The sequence below is a fragment of the Anas platyrhynchos genome, chromosome 16 (genome assembly GCF_047663525.1).
Source record: "Anas platyrhynchos isolate ZD024472 breed Pekin duck chromosome 16, IASCAAS_PekinDuck_T2T, whole genome shotgun sequence".
Classification (NCBI taxonomy): Eukaryota; Metazoa; Chordata; class Aves; order Anseriformes; family Anatidae; genus Anas; species Anas platyrhynchos.
In genome coordinates, this window is record NC_092602.1 from 898,016 (window position 1) to 911,875 (window position 13,860).

General features: G+C 52.5%; 1 long non-coding RNA gene across 1 annotated transcript; it reads left to right on the forward strand.

Moving 5' to 3' along the window:
• The first annotated feature begins 4,345 nt into the window (after positions 1-4,345).
• Positions 4,346-6,230, forward strand: LOC119718560 (uncharacterized). Its single transcript, XR_005269692.2, has 2 exons — positions 4,346-4,759; positions 5,232-6,230. It is a non-coding gene; the product is annotated as an uncharacterized lncRNA (long non-coding RNA).
• The last annotated feature ends 7,630 nt before the right edge of the window (positions 6,231-13,860 follow it).

Consider the following 13,860-nt stretch of genomic DNA (forward strand, 5'->3'; position numbering starts at 1 on the left):
GGAAATCCAGATATCTGGAGGAAAATGTCAGGGCCAGAAATACTCGTGATCTGTCTTTTCCCCAGCCTGACACTTTTCTCCATCACTTACACGGAAGCATGTGAGGAGTATTAACAGCAGGACGGGCTGGAGGTGTGCAGCCGGAGCTGCAGCTCTGTGGGACACGGAGCGGCAGAGGGCTGGGGCAGCTTGCTGCCTGCTGCAGCTTGGTGTTTGCACAGGTTTTTTCGCCTCTGTAAAACTAAACGTGTGGCCTGGGGAAGAAAAGAGCCACATTGTGCGGGAAGGTGTTGGAGTGAAGGGGACCGGGTGGTGGCTCTAACAGGAGCCGTGGGAGGGCCAGCAGGGTCAGCCCCGAGCACCAGCACCCGGCCTGAGCTGTGGCACTGCCCGTCCTGCTAGAGCTGGCGGAGATGTTTGCTGGGGGAATTGCTCTGGAAAGGGCCTGCAGCAGGATCTGCCCTCCCCACGTCTGCTGGCTGCAGACACCTCGCTCCTGCTGCTGTGGCCCCGCAGGTTGCAGTGAGCTCACACATCAGTGCTGCTGCTTCCACCTGGACAGCAGCTCTCAGCACACTGTCAGTGAGAAGCAATGTGATTGCAAGAGGAGTTTAAGGCCAAATTAGACTTCTGGAGTCCCCCTAAGTTTTCTCAAGTGAGAGGTGTGCAAATAATACAGAACAAGGCTAAGCAAACAGCACTCAGTGCTTTTAGCTCCGAGGTGTTTGAATCGTCCCCTTTCCCTGCCGACCTACCCTGGCTGTGTGGCCTCCCCTCCGGGAGCCCCCCACTGCGTCCCAGCCCTCGGAGCCAGTCACCGTGCTGGTTATACTGGGCAGACCCAGAGCTGCCCAGCGCTGAGTCACAGGCACACAGAGGCTCTGGTGCTTCCAAAGCCGGGGTGTTTGGTGCGGCTGGCTCCTGCTGCTGGGTGCTTGCCGACAGCACCGCTATGTTCAGGGACGTGCGTGGCCGTGGGCGCTCCCATTGCTGCCGGGGCTGCGGCGCTCAGCATCTCACTGAGCTGGGCTGCTGGAGCAGCACACAGGCTGACACGGGTCACAGGTTAGATGAGAGCAATCCATGTCATCAGGCACCTTGCCATCCCCCGGGAGCCGAGGAGGAAGAAGTGGCGGTGTGAGAGGAGGGGAAAGCTACCGTGGGTGCATGGGCTGTGAATGACACGGCGATAATGAATGTGAATTGCATCCATTGCTTCTCCATGAATAAGAGAGCTATTTTAGGCTCTGGCAACTAGAAAAAAATGATCAGAAAGCAAAAATTGTTGTTTCCCAGTGTCGGAGAAAGCCTGATGTGCCCTATATGGTGCAATGAGAGTCCTTCCAGTGGGTACTGGGGGCTGCACACGTAGGTAACCAGCACTGCACACAGCACAGCAGCTGTTCCCGAGCTGTTTCTCCGTGCACGTATGTGGAGAGCTGAGGAACCAATGAATAACAGAAAATTCCATATTAATGAGTTTTTATTACATCTCTTTCACATTTCTGAATGAGTGTGTCATTCAAGACTGAGCTTCTAATGCTTTGCCCACACTGATGGTTTTCACAGAGAAACTGCCATGGAGCTGTGTTCAGCTCACTGCTGGTTATCTCCTGCTCTCAGCACCGCTCTCATCTTGCAGACCTGCAGAGGTAAACCAGTCCCAGACAGGTTATGTGTTCTGAATTTTGCAGTCAAGTGTAGACTGTGAAACTTGTTGGACATACCTGAGTACAGTATCTGCTTTCATGATCAGGCCAGTGCCACCACTTGAACACAGGTGCAAAGAAAATTGTAAAGGTTTGCAAACATGGTTACACTGAAATCTATGTTTGAATGAAATTTATATACACAGAAATGTTTTCATCTGTTTGCTTAGCTCTGCACAAACACTCCTTCAAGCACTTGCACATGGAACAGCAGAGGTTATACAACCTACACACACACAAGGACCACAGTCTTTTTAACTGGATGTTTTAGTATCTAGCACAAAACGGTATTTCTGAAATCACAGGAAAAAATCTAGGATTTAGAAACAAGCAAAAAAATCAAACCTGTGTGCTAAACATTGTTATCTGTCCCACTCCAAACACATGGAGAAAACTCTGATGCAGCCCACAAGTCCAGAGAGCGCACGTGAAAGACCTTGCCTGGCTGCCCCTGATTTGCAGACCACCGTGTCTGCAGGACGGGTCCTCTTCCAACAGAGGCACCTTTTCAGAATGAAATTTGCATCCTTGTAGCAAAGCTATTCCTTTTCTATGTGACTCATAAAAGCCTCAAGCATATGCTTAAGTTTAAGCCCCTGCTGAGCTGAAATCGCTGGGTGCTCTGCTTCACCAGAGCTATACTTGGAGTGGCAGAGTGGAAACCCTGACGTGCATCTCACTGTGACATTGCAGGGAGTTATCATCTCAGGGCTCCTCTGGTGATGGCCCCACTGCCCATTTATTCACACGCATTCATAAAAAGCCTTCCCTGAAATACAGAGAAACAGTCCTGATCGTGGGGCTTTGTTTGGCCGTTTCTGCGTGCTCCACACAGGAGCCCCGGACACAAACAGGAGCTTTGTGTGGGTGCTGCCCCTCCTTGTGCCTCTGGCTTGAGTTTCCAAGCACTCTGTCCCAGGCCAGCATACTTCTTGCCTGGGGATGCCAGGCAGGCATCAGAGATGATGCAGTGATGAGCTTGCTTACCTGTGCAAACAGGAGACAGCAATTCTGAAAAGAGCTCGTACCTTTCTAACACGCTTCTGAAACCTTAGTCGAAGAGCAGCAGTTACGTGACTCAGCCAACCATAATTACCACGCACAGGTTTTTCCTCCCAGGGAGAGGCAATCGGGAAGTACATCTGGCCAAGGAACATGAGATCCGAGGACGTACTTGGGGAAGGGGGTTTGCGCTCTCCATCCCCTCTGCTGGAGGTGGCTGCTTTTTCCCACGGCGAGGTGTTAATATTCTCTGCACTTGCAGAGACGGCACCAGGGCGATTTCAGCCTTCTCTCCTGTTCAGCTTCCCCTTCCAAGGCTGTGCGTTTTGGCAGACTTCTTGTTCCAAACCAGTGGACCTTGTTACATGTCCGAATGTATAATCCACATCTCCCTTTCTTGAAGAGGCAGGAGCTGGGATAAAGCCCTGTGTACCTTAACTCCTTTAATTACCAGCTCTAACTAAGCTCTCTGGAAGTTTTCTTTCAGCTCGTATTTTCCTCCTTCCCCTGCCAGCTCCACCACCTGCCACAGACCCAGGAATGCCTGGGCACGTTGCCCCCTCCCTCGGCAGCAGCAGGGGAGCCTCAGGGGCTGCGCTGGAGGCACGGCTGCGTTCCAGAGGCTGGCAGAAGCCACCAGGACAGTGCTGAGAAGAAGCCAGTTTTGAACCCAGAAGCACCTGAAGAACATCTTCCCCTGACACCTCCTTGGCTGAAAGGTGGCACAATCTTTTGTGAACACCTTAGAGCCAGTCCAAGGCCATGAGAGACAGGTAAGGAGAATGAGCAGTTTCTTCGCTCCTGTCCCTTTTCATGAAGACAAATTAGGCAACCTGAGCGACTTTCCTGATATTCTGCACCCCAGTCTGTTAGAATACAGCTAATCCGCACCTCTCCACCTTGCTTTATTTCTGTGCTTTTGGCTTCTTTCCTTTCTTTCTGTTGGCAACAAGTTCAAATAATAAAGATAAGAGTAAAAAGAAAGGAGAATCCCTGTAGCCACACTGAGATCCTGAGCTGGAAAGCACCACGCAAGCACAAAGAGCTAATAGATCACTTTTGAATATCCCATCACTGAGAGCGAGGAGAGAGCTGTCCACAAGGTAGCTCCGAGCGTATCTGGTTTGAGGCTGATAGCAATTTGCAATAGTTTTATTTCACCAGAATGAATTAGTACAAGAAAATAATTTGTAGATTAAAACAATTCCTTCAGCAACATATGACTCAGAGTGAGGCAAAGAGCCAGTGCTGGAAGTTAAATTATTTGCAGCTTTGCTCAGCTCTCGGGCAAGGTCTGTTTTGAAGTTTGCCCTAATGAGACACACGGACTTTGTGCTGGGACACGTGGACATGGGAAGCTGAGCCACAAGCTGGCCCCTGCGTTTGACTCTCAAACAGTCCAGATTCCAAATGAATGTTGTATTCACTTCATACAGGTAAACTTAAGCATCTTGGTCACCAGAAGCTGGACTATTCCCACATGTATTGCACAAGCCTGAGAGATGTGAGGAAGGACTTCAGGATTTCCCCTCAATTCATTGCAGCTGCAGGTGATGCATCAGAGTGAAGGCTTTCAGCTGATGATCTCCACAAACAGGCCATCCATCATTAGTGAAGGTCAAGTAGCAGATGATTTCCATCATTTTACAATCATATACTTCCCCCCTTGCCCTTGGTAGAGCCTTCAAAAGAAAGCTAAGCCCTTTCTTGTGTGTGTTTTTAGCTGCCTAGAGAGTGTGCTCAGTGCACTTGCTAGAACGAATCGTGGTGGAGAGCACATCTGAGTTATGCTTGGTCCAGAAATGCATTTGGAGGGAGAAGACAAAGATGATGGTTGCAGCCAGCTTATTCCAAGATACCTCTTAGTCACAGATGTCTTGGAATATTTTGGTTTCCTTTTATCCCCCACCAAGGCCTGAAAATAGGGGCCAAAATGGATCATCAGACTACTGAGGTTGGAAGAAGAGCAGAGCAAGGAAAGGAGCTGATAGGGCAAGAATTTAGCATGGGCTCATCAAATATAGAAACAAGAAAGGAAAAAATTCAGGGTGTGTTTTTGGATAACTTCTTGTGTTTGACCTACTTAAGTCCTGTCTCTTGAGAATGAGTTTCCACCCAGGCTGGTCTGGAAACCTGGCTGTAGCCAGGACGGAGCTGCCCTTGGGCTCCCTGGCTCCATGCCACGAGCTGCTGGCTGCCTGCGCCTTGTCCCACCTTGTGCACGGGCAGGTTGGGAAAAAAACCTCTCCTGCACCCAGCAGTTGTACTCTGTTTTTCTGTCGTGGGCCAGACTAGAAAAGGAGAGCTCCTACCTGGCTGCTGTCGCTGAGGAGAAGCGCTGTGTCTGGAGCACGCACAGGCGATTAAATGTGTCATGTGTGCATCATTTAAATTAACGTTGCTAAAACAACAATGCTATTTTTAATATTTAAAGAGCCTCTTTGAAGAGTAGGAGAATCTGTCACCTTTCCTGGTGGATTTGAATCCTGTGTTCTGAGAGTTTTTCTTCTCTGATTAAAGGAGTTGGCTGCGCGAGGAACAGCTACACATGATGTGCCGGGAGGGGGTGCGGGACCAGGACGCATCCTGGGGAGCAGCTCCCACTCGCAGCCTTTGAGGATGCAGCCAGGCTGATTTTCCAGGCTTTCCTTTGTGGAGTTCCTACAGGGTGGAGTCCTTGTGCCAGAAACCAGGGCAGCTGGCCGACCACTGCCCTCTGCTCACCTGCCCCTTGCTCTCTGCTGGGACACCAGCAGCAGTCGTGGAGCATCTCGGGGGCTGTGGCACTGCAATGACAATGCTCTTTGTCTTGCTGCTTGCTGGGGACTGTTTCCTCCCACAGCTCTCCTGTCCCGGCTGGGGAGGGGTCTCCCCCTGGTCCCCACATCTCCTGTCGCAGCAGGGCTGTGAGGGCTGCAGCCAGTGCTGAACCTCTCGGCTCCCTCGTGGTGCCAAATGGCCACGAGCCTGGCACCGTGGTGCTCCTGGTCAGGGGGGCTCTGAGGTGGGGGACCCTTAGGGCTGGGGCTGCTCCATGGGGACCGAAATGCACCAGCCCAGGTCTCCCTGCTCGGTGTGAGCTGCCACAGGGGCAAACCAGAGCCATGTGTCCCATCTGAGCGAGGTCTGGGCGAGTCTCCGTGCGCCTCACAGGCAGCGCCTTCGCTGGTGCGGCAGCAGGGGGCTGGCCTCTGGCAGCACAGGGAGCTCCCCGTCCCCGTGCAGCTGCTGACCCCTCTAATCCAGGTCCCCTCTCGGCATTGCCTGCCTGCCCCGCCGTGTTTGTGCAGCTGGCTGCTCCTGCCGAGCTGCACAACCAGTGGTTGTCTCTGCTGGGTCTCGGTCTGCTTTTTTTTGGAGCAGGCCTCCAATTTGTCAACAAGGCTTTGAGTTCAGGTCTCCTCCCAGTGGTCTTATACTCCCCAACGGCCATAAGTCTTCTGCAAACACAGCTGGCATTCTCCCTTTCCCCCAACGCGGGGTCAGCAGGAGCAGAGAGCAGCCTCTGACCCACCTCCCCTGCAGCCACCACTGCCTATTGACGTTTGACTCCGGGAGCTCCAGAGGTGGCGATCCCGTGTCTGGGGCTCGCATGCCTTTCCTCCTCACCCTGATTTCCAGCCAGATGATGTTTGCTGTGAACAAGGAACAGGAGCTGCTCTTGGAGACTCTGCAGGGACCAGAGGCCAGGAGCCAGCCCTTGACCTCTCCAGCACCAGCTCTCAGTGCCCCTCCGTCCCTGCTAGGAGCGTGGTGCACTGAGCGGGGGCCACTGTCAGCCGTGCCGAGTGGGGAGCAGCTATAAATGGTATTGGAGGGAAAGGACTATTAGGATTCTGTAGCTCTGAAAAATACATAAGTCTGAAATAAGACTAATGAGACATTTACTGGTGCGGTTGGGTTGCATTAATGACCCTTCAGAGGATACAATTGCAAAAGGCTTTCACTGTAATTACCACACTAATGATCAGCAGTGACATCATTTTAGACCAAATGCAATGCTTGTTTTGGATACGTTTCAAGATCGGGACTTCTCCACGGCTGCCGTATCAGGCCCATCAGCATTATTGCCTGTCTCCCTGCTCTGCTGGCCATCTTTCTTAGCTGCCTCTTTGGCTACTGGCTTCCCTCCAGCCTGGCCCCAAAGCCCAGCGTTCCCCAGCTTTTTAAGGTGCTTCTGGGACGATGAGCTCAGACCCGCAATGTGTCAGCACCAGCTTCCCTTCCCCAGGCTGGGCATGAACTGAAGGAGGAGAGAAGCAGGGGCAGAGCCACCACGTCCTTTTATTCTGTGAGCATTCTTAAAAGGCTTTTAATAAACAGTGATTTATCATCTCCTGGCATGGCCGGGAGCACCGTGCAGCCTTTGAACAGGACCTGCTCCTGGGTGCACTCTTACAGCCGGTGGGGACAGGCGGGTCCAGATCTTCCCCAGATCCTCTGGGCTTGGAGGAACATATTAATTAACCTCATTAGCTGGGATCATTCCAGCGCCACAGGGAGAAGGTGTAACAGTGGCTGAGCCTGCGGTCCGGCACAGGGGAAGGGCTCTCTGCCAGCCAGCACCGGGCAGGGATGGGGCAGAAGGCGTGTGGTGGGGCTGGGGGCAGGGCACAATGGGGACAGAGCCCCTGGGGGGCTGGCAGGGGCCTGGGGTGTCTGTGAGCCCTTGTGTGCGCCCCTGCCCCTGCTTCCCCTTGCTGAGGATGGCACTGACAGCTGCTTGTTAAGCCTGACAGAGCATCAGCTTTGAAGGAGTCGAGGAAAGCAGGGCTTTTTAATTAAAAAAAAAAAAAAAAAAAAAGCAAGTCATGATTTCTGCCTTTCCTGCTCGGCTCTCCTGGAAGCAGCATTCCTGCTGCAGCATGTACGAGCAGCACGGTGATGGCCCTGTCATCCGTGCCCATAGGCTACTGCTCCCTGCCCCAGCCCTCCCACCAGGGTTTGCCTTTGAAGGCGAAGGCGCCGCTCTGTGACTGTCCTCGGGGACGTTCATTTTCTCTCCTGCAGACCTGCTGCTTGTCACCAGCGAACATCCCGCCAGGCTCACATTGTCCACTCGTCCCCGGCAGCATCCAGGGAAATCTTGGTGCCGATAGCAGGTATTGGCAGGGGGATGCCCCCAGAAGGGGGATGAGGGTTTGGGAGCCGTTCCTTGTGGTTACCAGTCAGGCTCCGGGGACTGCTCGGTTTATGCAGAATGCTAAGTGACTTTCATTCTCTACCTGTGATTTCCTGACAGGTATGTGGAGTTTTCTTCTTTTGGAGCTCATTCTGTCTCTGAAGAGGGTGAATGGTAATCAGGAGTGTTGTCTCGGGTGAAGGCACTTATGACTCGCAGCCATAAAACACGAGTCTTTATCATAAGGGAAGCAGAGGGGAGCATTAATCCTCGCAAGGAAGTGAAAACAGGCACCAACATCCATAATCACTGCCTTCCTTAATTCCTAAGCCTCCCTAATCCATCTCGCACTCCGTGTTTGTCAGGGCGCCCAGCCGACACAAGCCAGAGCATCCTGCCCCCGTGTCCCCCGCCCGAGGTGCTGCCCGCTGGTGCTGGCCGGGTGCCCTGCTCCCGCTGTGCCCCCCGGGCTGCTGCAGCGCCGGCCGTGGGCTCAGCCCTGCCTCCAACACATGCCCCCCTGGGCTGATCCCCCGGCTTCGTTTCTGAGAACCCCCCCCACAGGAGCTTTTGCAGAGGGAGATTTCTCCGTTTCAATTCCATTACCTCCGAAAATCCATGAGGCGTTTGGAAAACGTCACCGGCGACATTCAAAATAATCTCAGGCATCCCCTCTGCTGCTCCCGCTCCCAGGCCCTGCCCTGGCACCGCTGAGCTCCCGGCCACGTGCGGCACGCAGTGCTCGCAGCCCTGATCCCTGTCCCGCTGTGCCCTGCTCGGAGCCCGAGGGCTCGCTGAGGGCCGTGCTCTGCGGCAACGGGAAAAGCAAGCCCTGGGAAATCGGCGTTTTGAGGGATTTACTGGTGTCTTCATAATTCAATGGGGAGTTTTTATATTGCTTTTAATATCAACATTTCATTTTATCATTTCCTTTGTTGTTGTTGTTGTGTTTTTTTTTCCTCCTTTCTTTTGACTTCTGAAATAGAATGTGGTGAGATACCTGAAGTAGGAAAACTGAAGTGTCGTCTTTTGAAATATTATTTTCCAAGATTAAAAATTAATGCCATTTAAGGGCAAAATGAAGTTTCAAAGCCTTGAAATTCTCCATGAAATGGAAATGTTACTTTTGTTTCGGCGCTGGCTACAACACATCAAAGTCCAAGGAGGGATGTTTGGCCTTTGTAAAGGTCCTCCCGAGCGACCCGTTTGGGTCACGGCGCTGTGTTTTGGAGGCAGCTCTGATTGTCACTGTACCTCTATCACAACAGGACATATAAATCTGCAGAGTAACTTCTGTTAGATGCTACCAGGCTTGGGGGGTTTTACAGTCAGATTTACATCTCGGGCTATTTTTGCTGAAACCTTCGCACTCCAGTCAATGACTAAATGTGTATTTGTGCCAGGAGTGCAAGATCCCTGCTACACCTCTGGCACAGGCACAGCCTCACCCAACGCACCCCCTGCCCCACCTCGCCCCGTGTAAGTCAGCTCGGGGGGCGCAGTGTGGGGCCGAGGGAAATGGGCTGGAGGGGCCCATGGAGAGGGTCCTGAAATGCTGCCGGCCCCGGGCACAGCACGTGCTGGTGGCAGGCGCCTGGAGGAGCCGCGGCCGCTGCCCCCTCCCCAGCCCGCTCAGGTGCTCGGCGGCAGCGAGGAGCAGGGGGGGCCAGGGGGGTTCGATTCAAGGTCTGTTCACTGCTTGAGCGATCAACATCATTTCCATACTATAATTACATTGCCCAATCCTCTCCTGATTTTACTGCTATCTTGTAAGGCGTCCCGGTTGTGAGTAATTTAAAGCTATATGAGATGTCAGGCTCTGTGAAACAATCACCCCTCAAAGAAATATGGCCTGAGATAATAATTGATAAGTCCCATTAGGCAATGGGGCCCGCTCTTTCCTACTTGGCCTCTTCGGAGACGGCCTTGTTGGTTCACTTAATGCAGATTTTGTCACTCGGCGTCATTGAGAGCAGCACGCCCAGCCCGTGCCAGCAGGGCACACGTGGGGGGACCCTGGGGTGACACCGGGGAGCGAGGGGAGCCGGCGACTGCTTGCTGCAGGGCAGAGCAGGGGTAACCGGCGTGGTTCAGCCTCCCCCTTTCTGGGATCGCTGCGTTTCCACCTGATTTATGGCCGTGTTTTCACACAGCACACATTATCAGCGTTCGTTACCACCTGCATTTGCTCAGTGGGTTTTGTCTCCGTGCTTTCTCCTCCATCTCATGTGCAGCGGGGAAACTCTGGGGCATCTCTGCTGAGCCCTGGCCGTGCTCCACCTCCTGCTGCCACCACTGCCCCCGTGTCACCTGGGGTCAGCAGGGGTGTCCCCGTCCCTGTGAGGGCAGCTTGTCCCTGCTGCGCCGGCGCGTCGGCAGCTCTGCCGTGTGGTGTGACCTCTGTGGAGGACACCTCTTGGGGACGTGGGTGCCAGCAGCCACCCTGGCCCAGGGCACCCTCTGCAGGGATAATGTCCGGGCATCTGCTTGCTCAGGCCAAAGGCTGTAGGATGCCTGAGAAGCCACGTCTGTGTGGAGCTGTGTCACAAGGGCTCCTTCTGACCAGCTGTGCCGGTGCAGATTTGAGATAAGTGTGCACAAATACCGGTGCTCCTCCCATGCCTGGTCTCCGGTGCCTGGTGCTGGGGTGCCTGTGCCCACCCGGGGCTCGGTCGCCCCCCTCATGCTCTGCCCGGGCCACCAACACCCTGCCCTGGCTTCCCCATCCCCGTCCTCGCCGCCCGTCTTGGCTGCAGAGCTCCGTGCCCGCTCCCCGTGGCACCCCACCGTAGAACCGCGTTTTATTCCTGTCACTGGATCTGGTGTTTTTTAATTCTACGTCTGCTGCTTTTTAATGATTGTACAGCTTACAAACTCTCTTCCTTTAAACTTTTAAATTTTTAATTAGGTAAGAGAATGTAAACTTAATTTTTTGTTGTCTGAAAGATATGAGAGGTCTTGCCCATGACAACAGAATGAGTGATGAATTATGCAAGTAGCGAGGGAAAAGCTGGCTTTTTTGATGTGCTATTTTATAATTGCATAAACTACTGCACTCCTGAATCGGGCAAACATTATTTTACACATTCAGTAACCTTTAAAAAATGGTGACAGCTAATTTATGATGCTCTGTAACAACAACAAAAAATTACAACAAGAATTTTAAGAAGTCTACAAAACTTGAGCGCTCTCTCCAGAAGATGTGGAGAGTTCAAAATAGCACTGCTGTACGGAAAAAGAGAGATTTTTTTTCTTTGTATTTAGGCATAAATACCACAAATTAATAGAGGTGCTTATGGAGGTCTTAATTAGAGAGGGCTTCTAACCTTCAGAGCAGCTTTATCTTATCTGACGGAACAGGATTCGGCATGGCGAAACCCTGATCCGTGAGACCTGCACTACGAAAATGAATGTTCAGCCAGCCGTGGTGTGACGTTGGGGTGGAATGTGGAGCATTTTCACTTCATGTTAACTTTAGCCTATTTGGAAAACAAAACACTTTCCCGGGAGGAATTTCAGTATCTGAAATCTTTTTTCTCTCCCCCGGAGCTGGTTCGCAGAGACGGAAATCTGTGTTTCACAGAACGGAAAATTTCAAGAAATGTTCCAATTCATAAACACTGAAACAATCTTATTAGAATGACACAATCTGACAGCTGTTAAAATATTATAATAAAATGTAAGAAAAAGGAGAAATATACCGTAATTCATTACTATATTTGAAATGTTTGAGAGAGTAAAGAAAGTCAAAACGGATCAGTTTTAATCCTGGATTATTTAATTGAAAACTTCATCACGATGAGCAGGTCCCCTCGGGATGTTTTGATGGGGATGTGAAGGCACTTTTGGAAAAACATCTGGAGCCGGAACAAAGTGATGGTTTCCAAAATCAGCCCCAAATACAGGGCAGCTGCTGCCCCTGCCCCGGGCATGGCTCCAGGCACCTGAGTGCTTTGGTCATGGCACCAAGGCAAGGGCTGTTCTGGAGGTGTCCTGCTGGTGTCCGATGGTGTCCCACTGGTGTCCTATGGTGTCCTGGCAGTGTCCTGGCAGTGTCCTGCCTGCTCAGGGCTCTGGTTTGCCTTCCAGACCCCCGGGTCCTCCCAGCTTTGGGCCGTGGCTGTTTGTTGGAGGAGCAGTTCTGATGCTGGTCGGTGCTTTCCTGGGCTCCCTCACACCGCGGCTGGCATGTGAGTGAGTCCAGGAACTGAAACTTCCCGAGGCTGCGCATTCTGCTCATCTCTCCCATCGCAGGTTCCCTCAGGACCGCGCAGAGGAGCGGGGCAGCCAGTGGCAGGGGCAGCACCACACGGGGAGGGGGTGCTGGGTCAGCTCAGCCCCACCAGGGCCCAAACGTTGTGCTGGGAGATGGCTGGAAACCCTGCGTTCGGTGAGTGATTGACACTTCGCCCAGCAACACACACAAAAGGGGCCATCCTTTTGCTTGTGAAGCTCCATCAGAGATCTGTAGCAGCAAAATAAAAATGCAAATGTTTATCTCAATTCCTCTTTCAGTCTTGAGTGCTGGTGAAAGCAGCTTTACAAATTCAGAATCCATTGCCTCCCTGGAGAAATCCCAGCACTGTTTTGTAAGCAAAAGTAAAAGTCTTTGCCACACAGCTGCTGTGAAAGTTTTGACAAGGAAGCAACTGCTTTTAAGCTAGATGGGTGGCACACACCGCCGGGACTCGCTCCCTGCTGGCTGAGGCCGGGCAGACCCCCAGGACCCTCGGTCACCTCGTGCCATTCCCCTCTTGGTGCTGGTGCTGGTGGGTGCCTGCGCTGCTGCTCGTGGCCCCGGCCCTGCCATCGCAGCCAACCCAAGCACCCACCGCCAGCACACGGCAGCACCAGCAGCGCTGACCCCGCAGGGTGACGGCTCACAGACCCCATGGCACGGAGATCAGCACCCATGGCTCCGGGTTCTGCTGGAGGAGGCATTTGTGTTTTGGCTGAGCATGTTCCAGGCTTGCTGCCTTCACTTTGAAATCATCTTTCCTACCTCTTTCTCCCTCTCGTTTGGGTTGTAAATTTGCTGCTATTAATTAATTTATAATTAAGTTCTATACACCAACCGCTCACTCTAACAGAGCTGATTTCAGATAATCTCGGTTTGTCAAAATATGCCTGTCTCCTTTCAAAGCTGCAAGGAAAACACTGTGCAGCTTCAGGTTTTGAGATGTTAAACAGAGAGACAGTATGAGTATTTGCCCTGGAGGAGTCAGCTCAGTCGAACGAGACAGAGAAGAAAAATACAGCGTATGATTTTTGGCAGCAGGCAGCGTTTCCACTCCTGCAGCCCCGGGTGTGCGGCCGGGGGGTGCTGGCCGTGGGATGGGCAGCAGTGGGGGCTCTGCGCTGCTCCCCCTGCAAGCCCCCAGCCCCTCAGCCCTCTGTGCTGCCCCCGTCCCGAGGCCTTCAGCACGGCCTGGCATAGCACGGAGCCTGTGGTGCGGCTGAATTAAATAATAACTAATCCCTGCAGGAAGTGCTTAAAGTCATATTTAATATGTACGCAGACTATAACCTGTTTGCTATCTAATTGGCTGCAAACTAAACAAGCCATAGATATCCAATTATGTGATTGTATACAGAGCATCCTATGTCCTGCCGTAGCTCAGAGGCTCAGGGAAGCATTTAACTGCTAATAAACAAGGTGCTTGGTTTAATTTGAAAGGTTATTGCAGTTTAATATGACTCAATGGCGGTGAGCACTCGCATGGCGCGCTGCTGGGGCCATTATCATCCACAGGCAGCGTGTGCGGCTTCCCAAGCATCTGGTCAGTCAGAAACCCTCAGGCACAGACACGGGATGTAATCGGGGTGGGTTTGGATGTAATCGGGGTGGGTTTTGCTTCCTGGTGGTCCCACTGGCCCAGATGGGAGGTGGGAGGCTGCTGGAAGGATGCTGCTTCCTTAACCCCAGGGAAAGTAATGAGGAGATGGCAGCCAGGAAAAGCGTGATTTCCTCTCTGGACTTAAAAATGGTTTACACAACCTTGAAAAGTGGAAGGAAAATGGATAGAG